At 49.8% G+C, this 15610-nt stretch overlaps 1 pseudogene; it reads right to left on the reverse strand.

The window, feature by feature from the left end:
- Nucleotides 1–4652: 4652 nt before the first annotated feature.
- Nucleotides 4653–9632, reverse strand: Actr1a-ps1 (actin related protein 1A, pseudogene 1; annotated as a pseudogene).
- Nucleotides 9633–15610: the final 5978 nt, after the last annotated feature.

The following is a 15610-nucleotide window of genomic DNA, read 5'->3' on the forward strand; positions in this document are numbered from 1 at the left end:
ATCTGCCTCTGCGATTCAGAACTTTCCTTTCCGGAAGCCGGGTTTAGCGTTGGAGAACCACACCGCATCTAATACCGAAATTCCCAGGCCTGCTGCGGGCCGTGCTTCCCGCTTCGGGGAGCGGTTGCCGGAATATTTGCCTTCTGATAATTTATGGTACTTATGCACAGCTTGTATCTGGGAGGCTTTTGTGATTTATTTTATAAGACGGCTAAGAAAGAAAAGAAACATACTTTACAGTCAAATCTGCCCAGAAGCCCCTAAATGTTATTTTGGTCCCCAAAGCTATTAACAGTTTCCGACAACCCTGCATGCACGCCATGCCTGATGGGCCCTCCTCTGGTTCCACCAGCCTCAGCACATAGCAAACAGACTTGACGCTCAGGTCTCAGACCACAGGCCCCTCCCCCAGTCTCTCATTTGACCAACCCTGGCCCGTGGTGAGTCACTGGAGCCAGTATACGATCCACCCAGGCCCTCCCAAGCCACTCAAGGTGAAAGCAGGCTGGCTCGCTCAGTACTGCAGGCTGACCGACAGCTGGCACGCAGGGACTGTGACTCCACAAGCCAGGCCCGGTGGCACACACCTTTAATCCCAGTACGCGGGAGGCAGAGACAGGCAGATCTCTAGAGTTTGAGCCCAGCCTGGGCTACAGAGTGAGGTCCAATCCAGGACAGCCAGAGCTACACAGAGAAACCTTATTGGGGTGCAGAACGGAGCAGGGAGGCACTTGTCTGCTTTTCTTGGCTTCTACCCTCTCTCTGAGCCCGGGGTGGGGGTGGGGGTGGGCAGCTCGAGACTTCCTGAAGCCATGGGACCTGCAGGAGAAGATGTAAGCTACAGCTGGGCAGATGTGTGTGCTGCCACCCAGCGGGGAGATCCCGAGGGGGAAGATCCAGCTACCCCCATTCCAGCCCTGCCTAGCTACTTGGTTGCTCTGGGTCCAATCGCACCTCCTTTAGTGGCCGTGCTGACTCAGCAGGCATGACTGTGTCCTTTCTAGTTTCTGAATGATGTCATGATGTGATGGTGCAGCTGGGTGAGGGACCCTGCTCTCTGTGTCCTTGCTTCTACTCACACCTATCCCTAGGGTGCTGGGTAGTGCTAACACCTTGACTGCCAAGTACGCTGCTCAACTAATTAATAAATCAAGTAGTTAATTACGTGCATTTGTGTCCTGCCTCCATGCATGTCTGTGTAAGGTTGTCAGATCCCTTGCAAACGGAGTTGCAAACAGTTGCGTTTTGCTGGGTATTGAACCCAGGTCCTCAGTGCTCTTAACCACTGAGCCATCTCTCCAGCCCTCCCTAGAGGCAGGAGAATCAGGAGTTCAAGGTTATTCTCAACTTCATAGTGACTTTGAGACCAGCCTGGACTAAATAAGGAACTGCCTCAAAACAAAAAGACAGTGTCACTCCCCAATCTGTGTAGGGACATCTCCCTGAAGATGCTCCAAACAACGCTGTTACTAATAGCAACAGAAAGTCCTAAAGGTACCTAAGGTGTGTGGGCTACGGCAGTTGACGGTTCACATCGTAATCCCAGCACTCGAGGGGCAGAGGTGAATGTGCGTTGCCCACTGAGCGTCCCGCAATTCGTTCCTAGCATCCACTAAGCCGTTTTTGATTGAGCCCAAAATTCGCTGCACACTCGACCCCGCGCCCGGATAGCTGATGAATGGTTAGGCATGTTCCCTGAGCAGTCGGCAGCAGCTTTAATATTTCATCACCGGGCTGCATCTCAGGGAAGGCACTCCTTTACGGCTTCTTCCTGTGCCCCACTCAGCCTGCTATTAACAGTCCCCAAAGCCTTCTTAAAACACGCGCTGCTCCACGTGATTTCCCAAAACTGCTCCGTGTGGGGGTGGCGGTGTGGGTGGACCGGGTGAGCATCATTATCTCCCGGAGCCTCCATGGAGGATGCTAAGGAAGAGAGGCTCCTCCTACCCACGGGGAGGAACAGATTCTGAAAGCCATTCTGAGTCTGGCAGGGATTCAGTTACTCCGGCTCTGCCTTGCTAAGTACTTCCACATAGCAGAGCCAACCGACCCTGCACCCTCTGCAGGAGTGTTACACACCCAGAGGACAACGCTTGTGTGCAGCAGTCACTGTGGCACTCCTGGAGGTGGCCTAGGTTCTCCTGCAGGGCTGAGTGGGAGCTCGGTTACTATTACCTAGTTTCAAGATTATTTCATATATATATATATATATATATATATATATATATATATATATATATATATACATATATATATAGTGTGTGTGTGTGTGTGTGTGTGTGTGTGTGTGTGTATTACATGTGAGCCTGATGCTCTAGGGCAGGAGAGGGCAGCAGAGCCCATGGAACTGGGGTTACAGATGGCTGTGAGCTACCATGTGGGTGCTGGGAATTGAACTCATGTCAAAGGTGTGAGCAACAAATGTTCTATCTAAACCACTGAGCCTTCTCGCCACCCCTTTCTCCTTTTCATTCCCTCAAACCACACTGGTCTCCTGATTCTTCAGACACGTTCCTGCCTCAGGACCTTTGCACTTACCGTTCCCTCCATCTGAAATACACTGCCCCTCAATCTCTGTGCGGCTTCCTCCCTGACTCTTCCTCCAAGTCCCTTTTGTCTCGTGTGTGTGTGTGTGTGTGTGTGTGTGTGTGTGTGTGTGTGTGTGTGTGTGTGTTCCCACATATAAGTACAGGTGCATTCAGAGAAGGCCAAAGACACTGGAACTCCCTAGAGCTGGAGATCACAAGTTGATACAAGTTACCTGATTTGGGTGCTGGAAATTGAACTCTGGTCTTCTCAAAGATCATGACATATTCTTTTTTTTTTTTTTTTTTGGTTCTTTTTTTCGGAGCTGGGGATCGAACCCAGGGCCTTGCGCTTCCTAGGCAAGCGCTTTACCACTGAGCTAAATCCCCAACCCCACATATTCTTATATATTTGGTTGTGAGCCTAGCCTTTAACGGCTGAGCCATCTCTCCAGCCCAACCCCACATATTCTTAACTACCAGCCCTTACTTTTAGTTACATGTGTATGTGCGTGTGTTTGTACACATGAGTGCAGGTGCCCACCAAGGCCGGAAGAGGGCATTGGATCCCCCCCGGGTGGAGTTAGGGGTGGTTGTGAGCCACCTGCAGTTGGTTCTGGGAACCGAACTCAGGTCAGGTCCTCTGCGGGAGCAGAACGTGCTCTTAACTGCTGAGCCATCTCTCCCTCTCCCTCCCATGCTGCTTTTCAGAGTCTCTGGTGAGTCCTTTCTGTGGGGCTTGGGTTTCCAGAGCTTTGTGGGTAAAGGTAGTTTGGCGCTCTCTTGCTGGCAGGGACACTTTCTGAGCAGACCCGAGGGAAGCCTCAGGGAGACTCTGCTGCTGTGGTAACCTGAGGACCGAGGGAGGACTTTACTCTGTGGGAGTGCCCCGATGGCTCCCTGTAGCATGGTCAGGCTTCTGTCCAGGGGCTCATCCTCCTCTAACCCCTGCAGCCCCTAGACATCCTCTGATGGCTGACACGTGTCTTATGGGGAGGTAGATGTCAAGTTCCTGAACAACAGCTGTGGATGACTCGACCTGGCAGAGCCTTGCTCTGTGCTGCAGATGCTGGAGCATAGCCTCCCTGTGACAGAGATTGGGGAGGCGTTCTCTGTGAGGGTGATGGTAGCCTAGGTCTAGGTGGGAGAGCTGCTACAGTTCACACACACACACACACACACACACAGAGAGAGAGAGAGAGAGAGAGAGAGAGAGAGAGAGAGAGAGAGAGAGAGAGTTCCATGATGCATTTATAGCCATCAAAAGACAATTTCTAGTTGGGTCCCTTCTTTTACCACATGGGTCCCAGCGCTTGAACTTAAGCTGTCAGGTTTGCAGCAAGCATCCTTAGCTGCTGAGCCATCTCTCTAGTCCCTTAGGGTTTGCCCTTCCTTCCCCTCTCCTTCTTCCTGCCTTTCCTTTCCCTTTTCTCTTTTTTCTTGCTTAAGACAGGATCTCTCTAAGCAGCCCAAGTAACCTGAAACTCTGCAGCCCTCTTGCTTCAGCCTCTGAAGAACTGAGCTTACAAAGTGCTCTTGTGCTTGTGACTCAGAAGGAAGGAAGAAAGGAAGGAGGTGGGAGGGAGGGACAGAGGGAGGAAAGAAGGAAGGGAAGAAGGGAAGGAGGGGGCCAGCATGTCCGCCCCAGAAGCAGCAGTTCCAGCTGAGTTCCTTCCTAGCTGTGCCACTTTACAGAAATAACCTAACCTCTCTGTTGGACGCAGGGCTCATGCCTGTAGTCCAGCGCCTAGGAACCTGAGGTAAGAGAATTGGCACCATTTGGATACCAGCCCCACGGTGAGGTCCTGTCTTAATGGAGGAAGAGGGCACACAATCTGACAAGAAAGACTGGGGAGCGAGTCCAAGCCCTGTTTTCTCCGTTCTGGGTACTTGCAGGACCTCTCTGCCCCGTGGGAGGCCAGAGTGCAAGCATGGGGAAGGGGGCTGAGCAAAGGGGCGTGAGGCCCCGGGACAGTTTTTATTGCTGCAGCTACTAACTAAACCCTGGGTGACTGACCCTGGAGTCCGACCTACTTATCCTTGTCAAAAGTCTAATCCTCCAAGGCTGAGAAGGAGCCTCATGCTCCGGGGGTGTGTGTGTGTGTGTGTGTGTGTGTGTGTGTGTGTGTGAAGCTGCTATTCTGGACCCACCCATTTCTCCACCAAGCAGATGTGGTTGTTGGAAGCCAAGGCTGCTTGGGGGCCCACAGCAGGAAGGAGATTGAGCTGAGGAGCTGGGGTCCTGAAGAGGGGGACGAGGGGCTGGCTGACTGCACAGAGCCTGCCCTGGCCTGCTGGTGTGGAGTAAGTTGGCTCTAAGAATGGTTGTGCTATAGAGCGAAGGATGGGACCCTGACCAGGAGGAGATTGGGCAGGAGCTGTGCTTGCACAATATTGCTTTGGGAGCCTGGGTGGGCGGCTGCCCTGACCTGCCCTGCTCTGCCCTGCCATCGACTTAGCTGCAACAGTAGTGCCTCCCCTGTGCCTTATGTGGCAAATAAAAAGAGAATTTAACCAGCACATAGGTGCTCTCAAAATGCAGCAAGGACCCCAGACCAATGGCAGTCACACACACACCCCCGCCAGGCAGCCCCCAGAGGACCCCTCCCTAGTCAGGTTCCATTTTGACATAATGGAGTCCATCTGTGGATTTATTCACGGGGGAAAAAAGGGGGAGCATAGCTCGTGTGGGGACACCTGCAAGGCACTTCATACACCTCCTGTTTTGTTTACCGGAAGGGGATGTTCAGCAACTCACAGAGAAGGTATGGTTGTGCCCACCACCACACAGCAAGATCAGCGATGGAACCCCCATGCTGAAGCTCGCTCCCACCTGTCCGCTCCTTCCATTTCCGTTTTTTCCACTCTGGAATTTTCCGTTCCATTTGTTGAATGCCACTTGTAAGGAGGCTGCCTGGTGCGTCTCGATCAGGAATGTGCTAAATGGCACTCTGTACAAGCTGGCTTCTCCCACATTTTGGTCCCATCAAATGCCATGCCTTCCTGTAATTATGAGACATTCTTCTCTGGATATTTGTGGCGGGGCAGGAAGCCCTTAGTGCAGCTGTGCCCCTGTAGGTTAGGAACTGTGGTGTGGTGAGATCCAGGGCCGGCGCTGTCATAAACAGACCCTATGGAAACCTTAGAGCCTCTCACATGCCTGAACATGAACACGGAAGGGAAAAGAACGTGAAATAACCAGCCGAAGCGCAAATATCACCAAAGGCAGCTAGAACGAGCACCGCACTTCAGATACCCCGGACCGGTCTTCCCCACGCATCAAGGGGTAGAACATATATCTAAGGACAGTTTCTATTTACATATACATTCTGTGGCTATGGCAGAAGTGGGAAATCCAAAATCTACCCCAACCACATCCTTTTATTTTGACCCCCGCCCCCAGGTTGGGGATGGAAACCCCGTCTCAGGCAAGCATCGCTGAGCTGTGTTCCCTGCCTCCCATTTTGTCATTCCAGCGGCTTATAGCATATTAATATTTATAATAAATACTTTGTAAATGCCCCCTAACATCTCACAGGAAACACATGTGACCTATATATACACATCTAAAACTTCTTGTGTGTGTTGGGGGGTTAGGGGGGCGCGGTGGTACATCCGGGTGGACCTCTGAGCTTGAGGCCAGCCTGCTCTACAGAGTGAGTTCCGGGGTAGCCAGGGCTACACAGAGAAACCCCGTGTCGAAAAACAAAACAAAGCAAAAATTTCATGGTTCTTAAGCCAGAGCTTCTCAAGCCTGGCATGGATGTTTGGGGACTGTGCAATGAATCACTGTGATCATTAGTGTTGTGGGCTCTCGAGATGCCAGCAACATCTGCCTCTAGGCGTGGCAAGAAAGAATGTCTCCGGAGACTGCCAAATGTCCAAGGCTTAGGCTAAGGGGTGAGCTGACTGAGTGCACTGCAGTCCACGGGTTGTCACATCGACTCTACATGCACCAGCTACGCTTATATCTGGCTTTTGGTCATAGGATGGTGGAGAGAGAATACTGTCTGGAATCTGGTACCGAGGTGAGACTTGGCATCACTGCTGAGGGTGCCAGTGAAGACAGGCTCACCCTAGCTTTGCACGGGGTACAGAGGCCCTGGACCACTAGATCTTGGCACTTTGGTCTGGCTCCTTCTCTCCAAGCTAACCAACCTAGCAGGGGCCTCCCTGCCATTTTGACTTAGTCCCCTGGTCAATCAGAGTGGCAAAAGGCAGTAGGTTAACTGCTTTGTTTTAAAGAGTCTGGATCACCAACACCCCTCCTTCACAAGGGGCCTCTGCCAAAGAGGAATGCTACTTCCTGTCTTAGAAAATCCAACCACAGCCAGCCTGTTGGTTCCAGGGCAGAGAGCAAGTGGGGTTAGGAGAAAGGGAGAGGCTGATTGGGGTGCCTTTGTGTGCAGCCTCCAATCCTGCAGGGTCCTGAGGCCTGTGAATACTGTCAGTTCACCATCAGCAGGGAATGACGGTAGAAAGCCTAGGTGCTGTAAACATATGTTAGTGTAAACAAGGTGAGCAGTGGGCAGGAGACAGGAAGCCCCCTCTGTACCCCTTTTACTGAATGAACACGTCAATAAATAAACCCATGGCCATGGTATCGAAACCGGGATGTGTGAGAAGCAAAGAGCAGGACCTGAAGCCCACAGTCCTTACACTGTCCCAGGACCCCTAGATGTGACTGGGGCTTGTAAATTAACCCTGAAGTTATCTCCTATCCTCCTCATATGCCCAGTGTGGGCCTAATTCCTACCTGAGTCCCAGGTGGACACAAGTGTACCCTGCTCTCTCCTGACCCTGGCCTCTAACCACTGCTAGAGTGTTTTTTTGCCTCCCAAACCCAAACTGAACCAAACCAGATGGAACTGAACCCCAGCCCCAGTTCTCGGTGTGATCCAGAGGCATGGACAGCACAGACTGATGAGCAGGGGAGACAGCAGCTGTCTTGGGCCTCAGGGCACTCAGGTGGGGTGGGGCAGAGCCAGCCCAGCCGAGATTGGCAGCAGCAAGGTCTCTCTATGGTAGTAACCATAATTCCACACAGCCAAAGGCCTGGCTGAGAAGGGAATGGGCCTCTGCCTCTGCCAGAGCTCTTCCTGTTAGTCATCAACCCTAGGCTTCAGGCCATCACACTGGTGGGTAGTTCAATGTCCTTTCTGGGTCACATGGCACTCGGTAGTGGCGTGCACTCATACATACCCACACGGTTGCGCGCGCGTTCACACACACACACACACACACACACACACACACACACACACACACACACGCAGTTCTTCTCAAACACTCCAACTCAAGAAAGTAAGTTCTAACAGTGGAGTTAACCTCAGAGAGAGGTGGCGATGTCACAGCATTAGAAGGTTTTCCTGTGGATGGATCGGGTGCCATTTCATATGCCTTCTTAGAGACCCACATCTTCTTAAAGGTGTTCAGGGACGCACAGAGCCACCAATCAGTGTGGAATACCTCTCTTCTGGGGGCAGCTATCCTGGTCGTCCCATCTGTGGAAGCTAGTTTATTCCCTTTACTCCCGTTACCTTTGGACAGGGTAGAACCCTCGGAGAGGACAATGTTGGAAAAAGTGTAGGCTGTAAGTCCAGGACTTCTGGATGGCAAACACCGCATCTCACGGGTATATTTACTCTCCTCGCCAATCACAGCTCAGGGCCGGGAACCTGGAAGGGCGGATCTCAATGGTGCTGCCATCACACAGGTCGTCGTATTGAGCCTTCCTGGTCAGGTAGCAGGCTCTTTCTTTTATGGCCTTGACGCTCTCAAACTCGGAGGAGTGGAAATCATAACCCTCCTTCCGCAGTAGAGGCGGAGGAAGCACGAGGCATCTCCGCCAGCAATATCGATGAGCATGATGAAGCGAGGCATGGCGCGAAGCCTTCATACAGCGGGACCGCGTGGGTCACAGCAACCACAGAATCCCGTGGTGCCGCTGTGGCATAAAGCTTGCATGAAGATGAAGAGAGCTGGCATGCTGAAGATCTCGGAGAAAACTTCAGCAGCTTGCTCCAGAGTTTTCCCGAGGGCTTAAAGGTCCAACAGTCAGGAACACAGGATGCTCCTCCAAGAAAGACTGCAACCGGTCCTCCGAATAGACATATTGCCAAATGCGCTCTACGTCGTTCCAGTCCTTGACAATGCCATGATCCAGGGGGTAGCGGATTGACACCAGTGCTCCTCAGCTTTGGAGCTAATAAACAGGACACCTTCGAGGGCTCCTGCCATGACACAAACACATTTGGGTCTGCCCACATAGCTTGGAAAGCCATATCTGAGGATCTGATCACCAGCGAAATCAGCTTTGACTACATTGGATCCGTCGAAGACCCCAACAGGCTGGTTGTGGATCACATGGGACTCCATGGCAGAGGAATCTTTCTTCTGAAGAAGGAACTGCCCCCTCAGTCTGCTCTCCACGTAGTATTTTAGATCACAGATGATCACAGGAAACCGAAGCCATGAGTACGGAAGGACTACCATATTAGAGAAATAAGAAACCGCTTTAGAAAGAGAAAACAGGCTGGAGAGATGGCTCGGCAGTTAAGAGCACTGACTGCTCTTCCAGAGGTCCTGAGTTCAATTCCCAGCAACCACATGGTGGCTCCCAACCATTTATACTGGGATCTGATGCCCTCTTCTGGTGTGTCTGGAGAGAATGACAGTGTACTCACATATATATAAAATATAAATTAATCAATTTTAAAATGAGAAAACTACAGGATGGTGTGCACACACCTTTAATCCCAGCACTAGGGGATTCTAGAGAGTTCCAGGATAGTTAGGGTCACACAGAAAACCCCTGTCTTGGAAAACCAATAGAAGAAAAGAGGAAAACTATGGACAAAGCTGGGGTGAGCCAGACTTTGAAGTCCTAGCACCAGGATCCTTGCTTCCCTATTTTGTGACCTAGGAGTGTTCCGCTAGTGTCTGGGAAATAATTTGATGGTTAAGAGCACTTGGTGCTCTTCCAGAGGACCTGGGCTCAGCTCTCAGAATGAATGGTTCACAGCTGCCTGGAACCCCAGCTCTAGGGGATCTGATGCCCTCTTCTCACCCACCCTCCACATGGCATACAGACATAAATAAAATTAAAAATTGTCACACTGGCGGAAATCTCTAGCACTTAGAACTTGAGGGTGGGTGTGGTGGCACAGGCCAACAGCCCTGGGACTTGGCAGGGAAGATCATAAATTTGAGGCTGGGCTAGATAATGATACTCTCTCAATTAAAAGAAAGAACTTGGAGACACAGTCTATGAGGGATAAAGGCTGAGAATGAGACAGGAGCCAGACAGTGTCAAAACCCTCTCCAAAAGGAACTTAAATGGTACTGGAAGGGACTCAACAATTAGAAAAACCGACTATGTGCTGGACAAATTCTCAGAACCTAGAATTCGTTTTAATAATATGAAGGAGGTTTTGTCTGTGTGTATTTGTGTTCCATGTGCATGCAGTGCCCAAGAAGGCCAGAAGAGGGCACCAGATCCCCAAGAACTAGCCTATGAATAGTACAATCTAGAGTTCCTGTGTTGCACAGTTAAGTACATGTGCAATTACAGAATATATGTGTGTGTGTAATATATAATATATGTAATATACATTACATATATAATTATAATAGCCTTGATGAAATTATTTTATGTCTGCTCACTCATTTATTTCAAATTCTGCTCAAAGAAACTTCAAATCTCTGGTTCTCTTTTCACCGGGCTGTTGCTGCCCTGCTGTACTGTAATCCAAGAAGGATTACTTCTTGGGAAAGTTTGCAATCAGAAATGTTGAGGGGTTGGGGATTTAGCTCAGCGGTAGAGCGCTTGCCTAGCAAGCGCAAGGCCCTGGGTTCGGTCCCCAGCTCCGAAAAAAAAGAAAAAGAAAAATAAAAAAAAGAAATGTTGAAGACACAGTGTAAGCAACTAGCTGCACTGTGGAAGTGAGTTACTCCATTGTTTTAAGGCTGATTGTCTCTTTCATCAGGGTCTCTATAAGAGGCGTTATTCTAAATTACAGGCTTTTTAAAAAGTGCCTTCCTGCAACCTTCAGAACTGTGTTCTCAGTGTTGCTGACTTACAGCTCTGGTGAACTTAAGACTAGGGGACAGTTGAAAGTGACACGTGGTGTGCCTATAGGCATAGATTTGGGGAAGCTAGGAGGACTGCCTTGAGGGTCCAGGCTGGCCTGATCTATCTAGCAATACACCGATGAGGCTAAGTCACACATTACAAAACACCAAGTAGCTTCCCTGTTCTTTAATTATTTATTATTATATCTTGTGGTCTCACTAGGTAGCCCTGACTGTCCTAAAACTCACCAGGTGGACCAGGCTGGCTTTGAACCTCAGAGATCACCTGCCTCTCCCTTCTCAGTGACAGGATTAAAGGCACCAACATCAGCCCAGTGCCTTCCCTGTCCTTGATGCCAATGGTAAATGGTGTCACCAACCTGTCAACTTCCAAAATGTGACCTCTGGGCCACCACAGCTCTTGTATGACCATATCCTACTCATAACCAATCACGCTGTCAGTCTTTTGGGTGGACACCGACTGAGGTCCTCACGAAGGCTGGGGTTTGGAGCATGGCAGAGGGGTTCTAGGACCTCAAGTACTACTTTTCCATTTCTAACCCTTCTGTGCAATTCTGACTTAGCAGAATTTAGTGACCTTCTCAGAGTGTAGCACGGAAAGGTATTGAGTTCCCAATGTGCCAGCCCCTGGGGAATAGGGCTATCATTTCCCTCAGACTTCATAGTTACCTTGTGAGGCAGAAGATAGTGTTAGACCTAAATATATATGAGCAAACTGGGCTGCATCTGGGGATGTTGCCTAGAGCAGTTGCCTAACATGGGGATGGTCTAGGGTGTCACCCCCAGCACTTCCGTACCAAGTGGTCTAACATGAAAATCCCTAACATTTTAATAAAAATCTCTCTCTCTCTCTCTCTCTCTCTCTCTCTCTCTCTCTCTCTCTCTCTCTCTTTCTGACACACACACATACATGGTGAAAGGGGGAGGGAGGGAGGGAGGGAGGGAGGGAGAGAGAGATTTTATAATATGTTAATATATTAGTATCTTAGTGTTATAACATGCACAAGGCTCTCAGCTCAATCTCCAGCATTGTAAAATGTTATTCAGACCAGAGTTTATTTACATGCACACTCGGCCCTGGCCACATCTGCCCCACAGCCCTGAACATTTGGAGCAAATAAACAGTTGTTTAGAAATTTGTTTTAAAGGCTGTGAAACATCCAACTGTGAGAGAATCGTTGGGGTAAATTTGCCATGTACAGACTAGCAAACAGATCTCATCTAGAGTGTTACCTTAGCTGACTGTCAGGGACTGCCCCAGGTAAAGACTTTTAAAGCAAATCCATGACAGTCGGGATCTCCCTGATCAGCTAGAAAGAGAATATGAGATGGTCCCATTTTATGAATTTATTGTCCCTAGGCTAGAAGTTCAAGTTGTACACTTAAAAGAGATTTCAAAAATGAAAATGAAGGCAGAAAGAAATTCTCTGTGGTGCTCATACACAGCTGTGTCGCCGAGGATGACACTTGTCAATACACATGTGCCTGAGGTCCCAGCACTGGGGAGACTGAGATAGGAAAATCTGGAGTTCAAGGTTATCCCCAGCTACATAGTGAAGTGGAGGGCAGCCTGGGCTAGACAAGACCTAGTCATTCACAAAAACAAACAGCGGGGCTGGCTCAGCAGTTAAGAGCATGGACTGTTCTTTCAGAGGTCCTGAGTTCAATTCCCAGCAACCACATGGTGGCTCACAACCCTCTGTAATGAGACCTGATGCCCTCTTCTGGTGTGTCTGAAGACAGCTACAGTGTACTTATATATAATAAATAAATAAATCTAAAAGAAAATCAACAATGCAACCAATCTGAGTCCTAAATTTACAGAAAACTCACCTCCTCAGACTACCCTTCTCATGTGACCACAGAAAGTCTGAGGTGGGAAGGACCCCGGAAATGATTTGCATGTGTTCACTTTAGAAAAAAACCGGGAACAGAAACAAAGAGGAATTTCTGGCGGCGAATTCTAAGTTCACCAGAAAAGCCGGTTCTTCAGAATATTCCCTTCTCAGACGCACAGGGACCCAGACGGACATTTAAATTATTTGGGCTCTGGCTTTCCCATTTGGCTTGCAGGAGAATCATCTGGGAAACTTTAGAAAACTCAGAACGTCACTGTCTGGGTTCTGATTCAAGTGATCTGGGGTAGGCCCAGAAATTGTGATGTTGCACACCTCCCCAATTTCCCTAGGGATTCTGACACATAGATTAAATTGAGAGCTGCAGAGTTGGTCAAAGCCTGTCATTTAACAGATTTAAAAAATGAAGGCGGGGGCTGGGGGTTTAGCTCAGTGGTAGAGCGCTTGCCTAGGAAGCGCAAGGCCCTGGGTTCGGTTCCCAGCTCCGGAAAAAAAAAAAAAAAAAATGAAGGCTTAGAGCGGATGGCTGCTTTCCCAGAGACATAGTTACTTGGCACATTCTGTCTCATATGGGGTGATGCCAAGCCCCTATGTCCATGGAAGCGGCGGCACTGGAGTCCCCACTTAGGTGGTCTCAGTTTCTGTCCCTGTGGCCTCATCTTGATGCGGCCATTTTACTGCTTCTCTACCCTTGGTGTTTCCAGAGGGCCCTGACTGATATCTCTGGGCCACTAGTGCATTATATGGTTTTTGTACCCCATGCCATGAGGTGCACGCTCTATGATCTGCTTACCCTTACTGGCCCTCCGTGGTACTGCCAGCGATGGTGGGAGATTAACAACCGGGTCCTCAGCTGTAAAGCAACCTGGCAAGGGAGGTGGAGAATGTGAAGCTTGGCTTGGGGAATGCCGTACACTATCCTCCCAGCAAGCAGAAGCCCAACTTATTTATGGATGAGGACAAGTGCCCTGAGAAGTCGGTAGCTTGCCTTAGGCCCTGCAGCTAGGTAATGGCCACGTGAGGAATGTTCAAGCCAGTTCTTGTCCCCATCCTCTGCAGCGACTCCATTAAGGTGTCATGCCCAGTCTCTTGAAGGACAAGCCAGCCCCGCAGATGGCTGGCTAGTAGCCAGAAAAAAAGCAGAGGTCATGCAGTGGGGACACCTGAGTCCACACTGAGCATTACCAGATCCCTGTCCAGATCACTGGTGTGGTCTTCCAGTCAGAGGTGCTAACCCAAGTCTGAGGCATCCAAACAGAGGACAGTGTCCTGTTCTCCATCATGTGAGTGTGACAGAAGACAGAAAGAAGCGGTGATGTCACTCTGTGGGAGCGCCCGTGTCACTTGTCACCATGCTTGAGGCTTGTGCCCCATGCCCAGTGCAAAAAAGCCGTGGTGCTCGTGTCCACAGGTAAAGCACATACATACGTGAGGTAAATGATTTTGTTGTTGTTTGTCTTTTTGAGTCAGGGTTTCTCTGTGTAATAGCCCTGGCTGGCCTCAAACCACCTGCCCTTGCCTCCTGAGTGCTGGGTGTGTGACTCTGTAACCAGCTGCTTCTAGGCCTAGAATTAACCTTTAAAAAGTGTGTAGTTTTCCAAGCCACCCTTGTCTTCAAAAGTTCTAGGCTGGTCAGGAATACACAGTGAGCTCATGAATGGGGGACGGCGGGGGAGGGTAAATGGGAAAAGGGGCAACTGTTCCAAGCACCTGGAAACCCGTTGAAAGCTCGGGAATGTGGGTCAATGCCACAGCTAGAATGGCTGTGGGTATCATTTCCCAGAAGGTGCTCTGTGTAGTGGTGGTGGCCCGGAGGCGGAGTAGGAGGAACAGGCCGGCAGTGGGGAGATCCCTTGTCTAGACGGAATATACGAGATCTCCGCCCTTCTCATTTCTAGGAAGTCGAGGCTGCAGTTTCCATATGCGGGCCACAGAGCACACCCGGACACGGCATCTTGCTGAGATGCCTGGGAAACCCTGTGCAGTCAAAGCTGCCTAATCCCCTCGGATGCCCGGCAGGGCGACTCTCCACCCCTACTAACTTCTATATAAAAGCAGATGTTAGGTGTTGCCAGCTGAGCACTGCTGAGGGAAGACGACAGCGCTTCAGCCCTCGCAGGCTCTCTTCAGCTCTCGCAGGCTCTCTGACAACGAGGTCTCTACCACCGCATCTACCTTGGGAAGTGCAGCCTGAGAGCTTTACACAGCCGGGCTAGAAGCTTTCAGGCAAGCTATGTCTCGTGAAAACTACCACAGGGTAAGATAAAGTGTGTAGTAGGAAAAAACAAACAAACAAACAAACAAACATAAAAAAAAGCCTTTCCTTCCTAAGTCTATTTAACTAACATACATGAAATTTCAAATGTATTTACTTTGTATAAAATGAAACTAACATTGATGTTGTGGTTTGCCCTGGAGTTACCTGTATTTCGATGCTAATTCCATTGCCCCAAGGACAGCTGCATAGACACTCACTCAGGACTCAGGAGACTTCACCAGAACCTTCTCCCCATTGAATTTGTAAAATACAGGTGAGGGGCAGATACAGGATAGATGGAGGCCTGTCATTGGAGGAGAAGGAGGATGGTTGAGAGAAGAGTTTGAAGGAAGGGAGAAAAGACAGGAGGGAGGGAGAGAGTGGACAGTAGACAACATGGAAGATCACCTTGTTGATTCTGCTCTGTGGATTACAGGTTGTTACTAATGTTCTTTTTTCTTTTCTTCTTTTTTCTTTTTTTCGGAGCTGGGGACCGAACCCAGGGCCTTGCGCTTGCTAGGCAAGCGCTCTACCACTGAGCTAAATCCAAGGGATGGATGGTACTGGGCTTTGTATGTTTAGGTGGGCAATTATATCTTACCAATTGGGTCAAAGGTTAATGTGTTGTGTGTTCGTTCATGTAGATTTAAGTGTAATGGAGTGTGGGGTGGCTGGTCTGGGCCACCACGGAGTTGGAATATGTGTTTTTGGCATGGAAACCTGCCTTGGGAACTAGATAGGTAGAGAGATTGCTGCCAGGCTCAGAGAGAGGCCCTCGGCAGTGTGATATGGGATGGAGCAAAGCGGGTGAGAGGCTTTGCTGACTGAGAATTAAGATATCCGGCAGATATCTTGGGGCACCACAGTGCCGAACCTAG

The sequence above is a fragment of the Rattus norvegicus genome, chromosome 14, assembly GCF_036323735.1.
Source record: "Rattus norvegicus strain BN/NHsdMcwi chromosome 14, GRCr8, whole genome shotgun sequence".
NCBI classification, from domain to species: domain Eukaryota; kingdom Metazoa; phylum Chordata; class Mammalia; order Rodentia; family Muridae; genus Rattus; species Rattus norvegicus.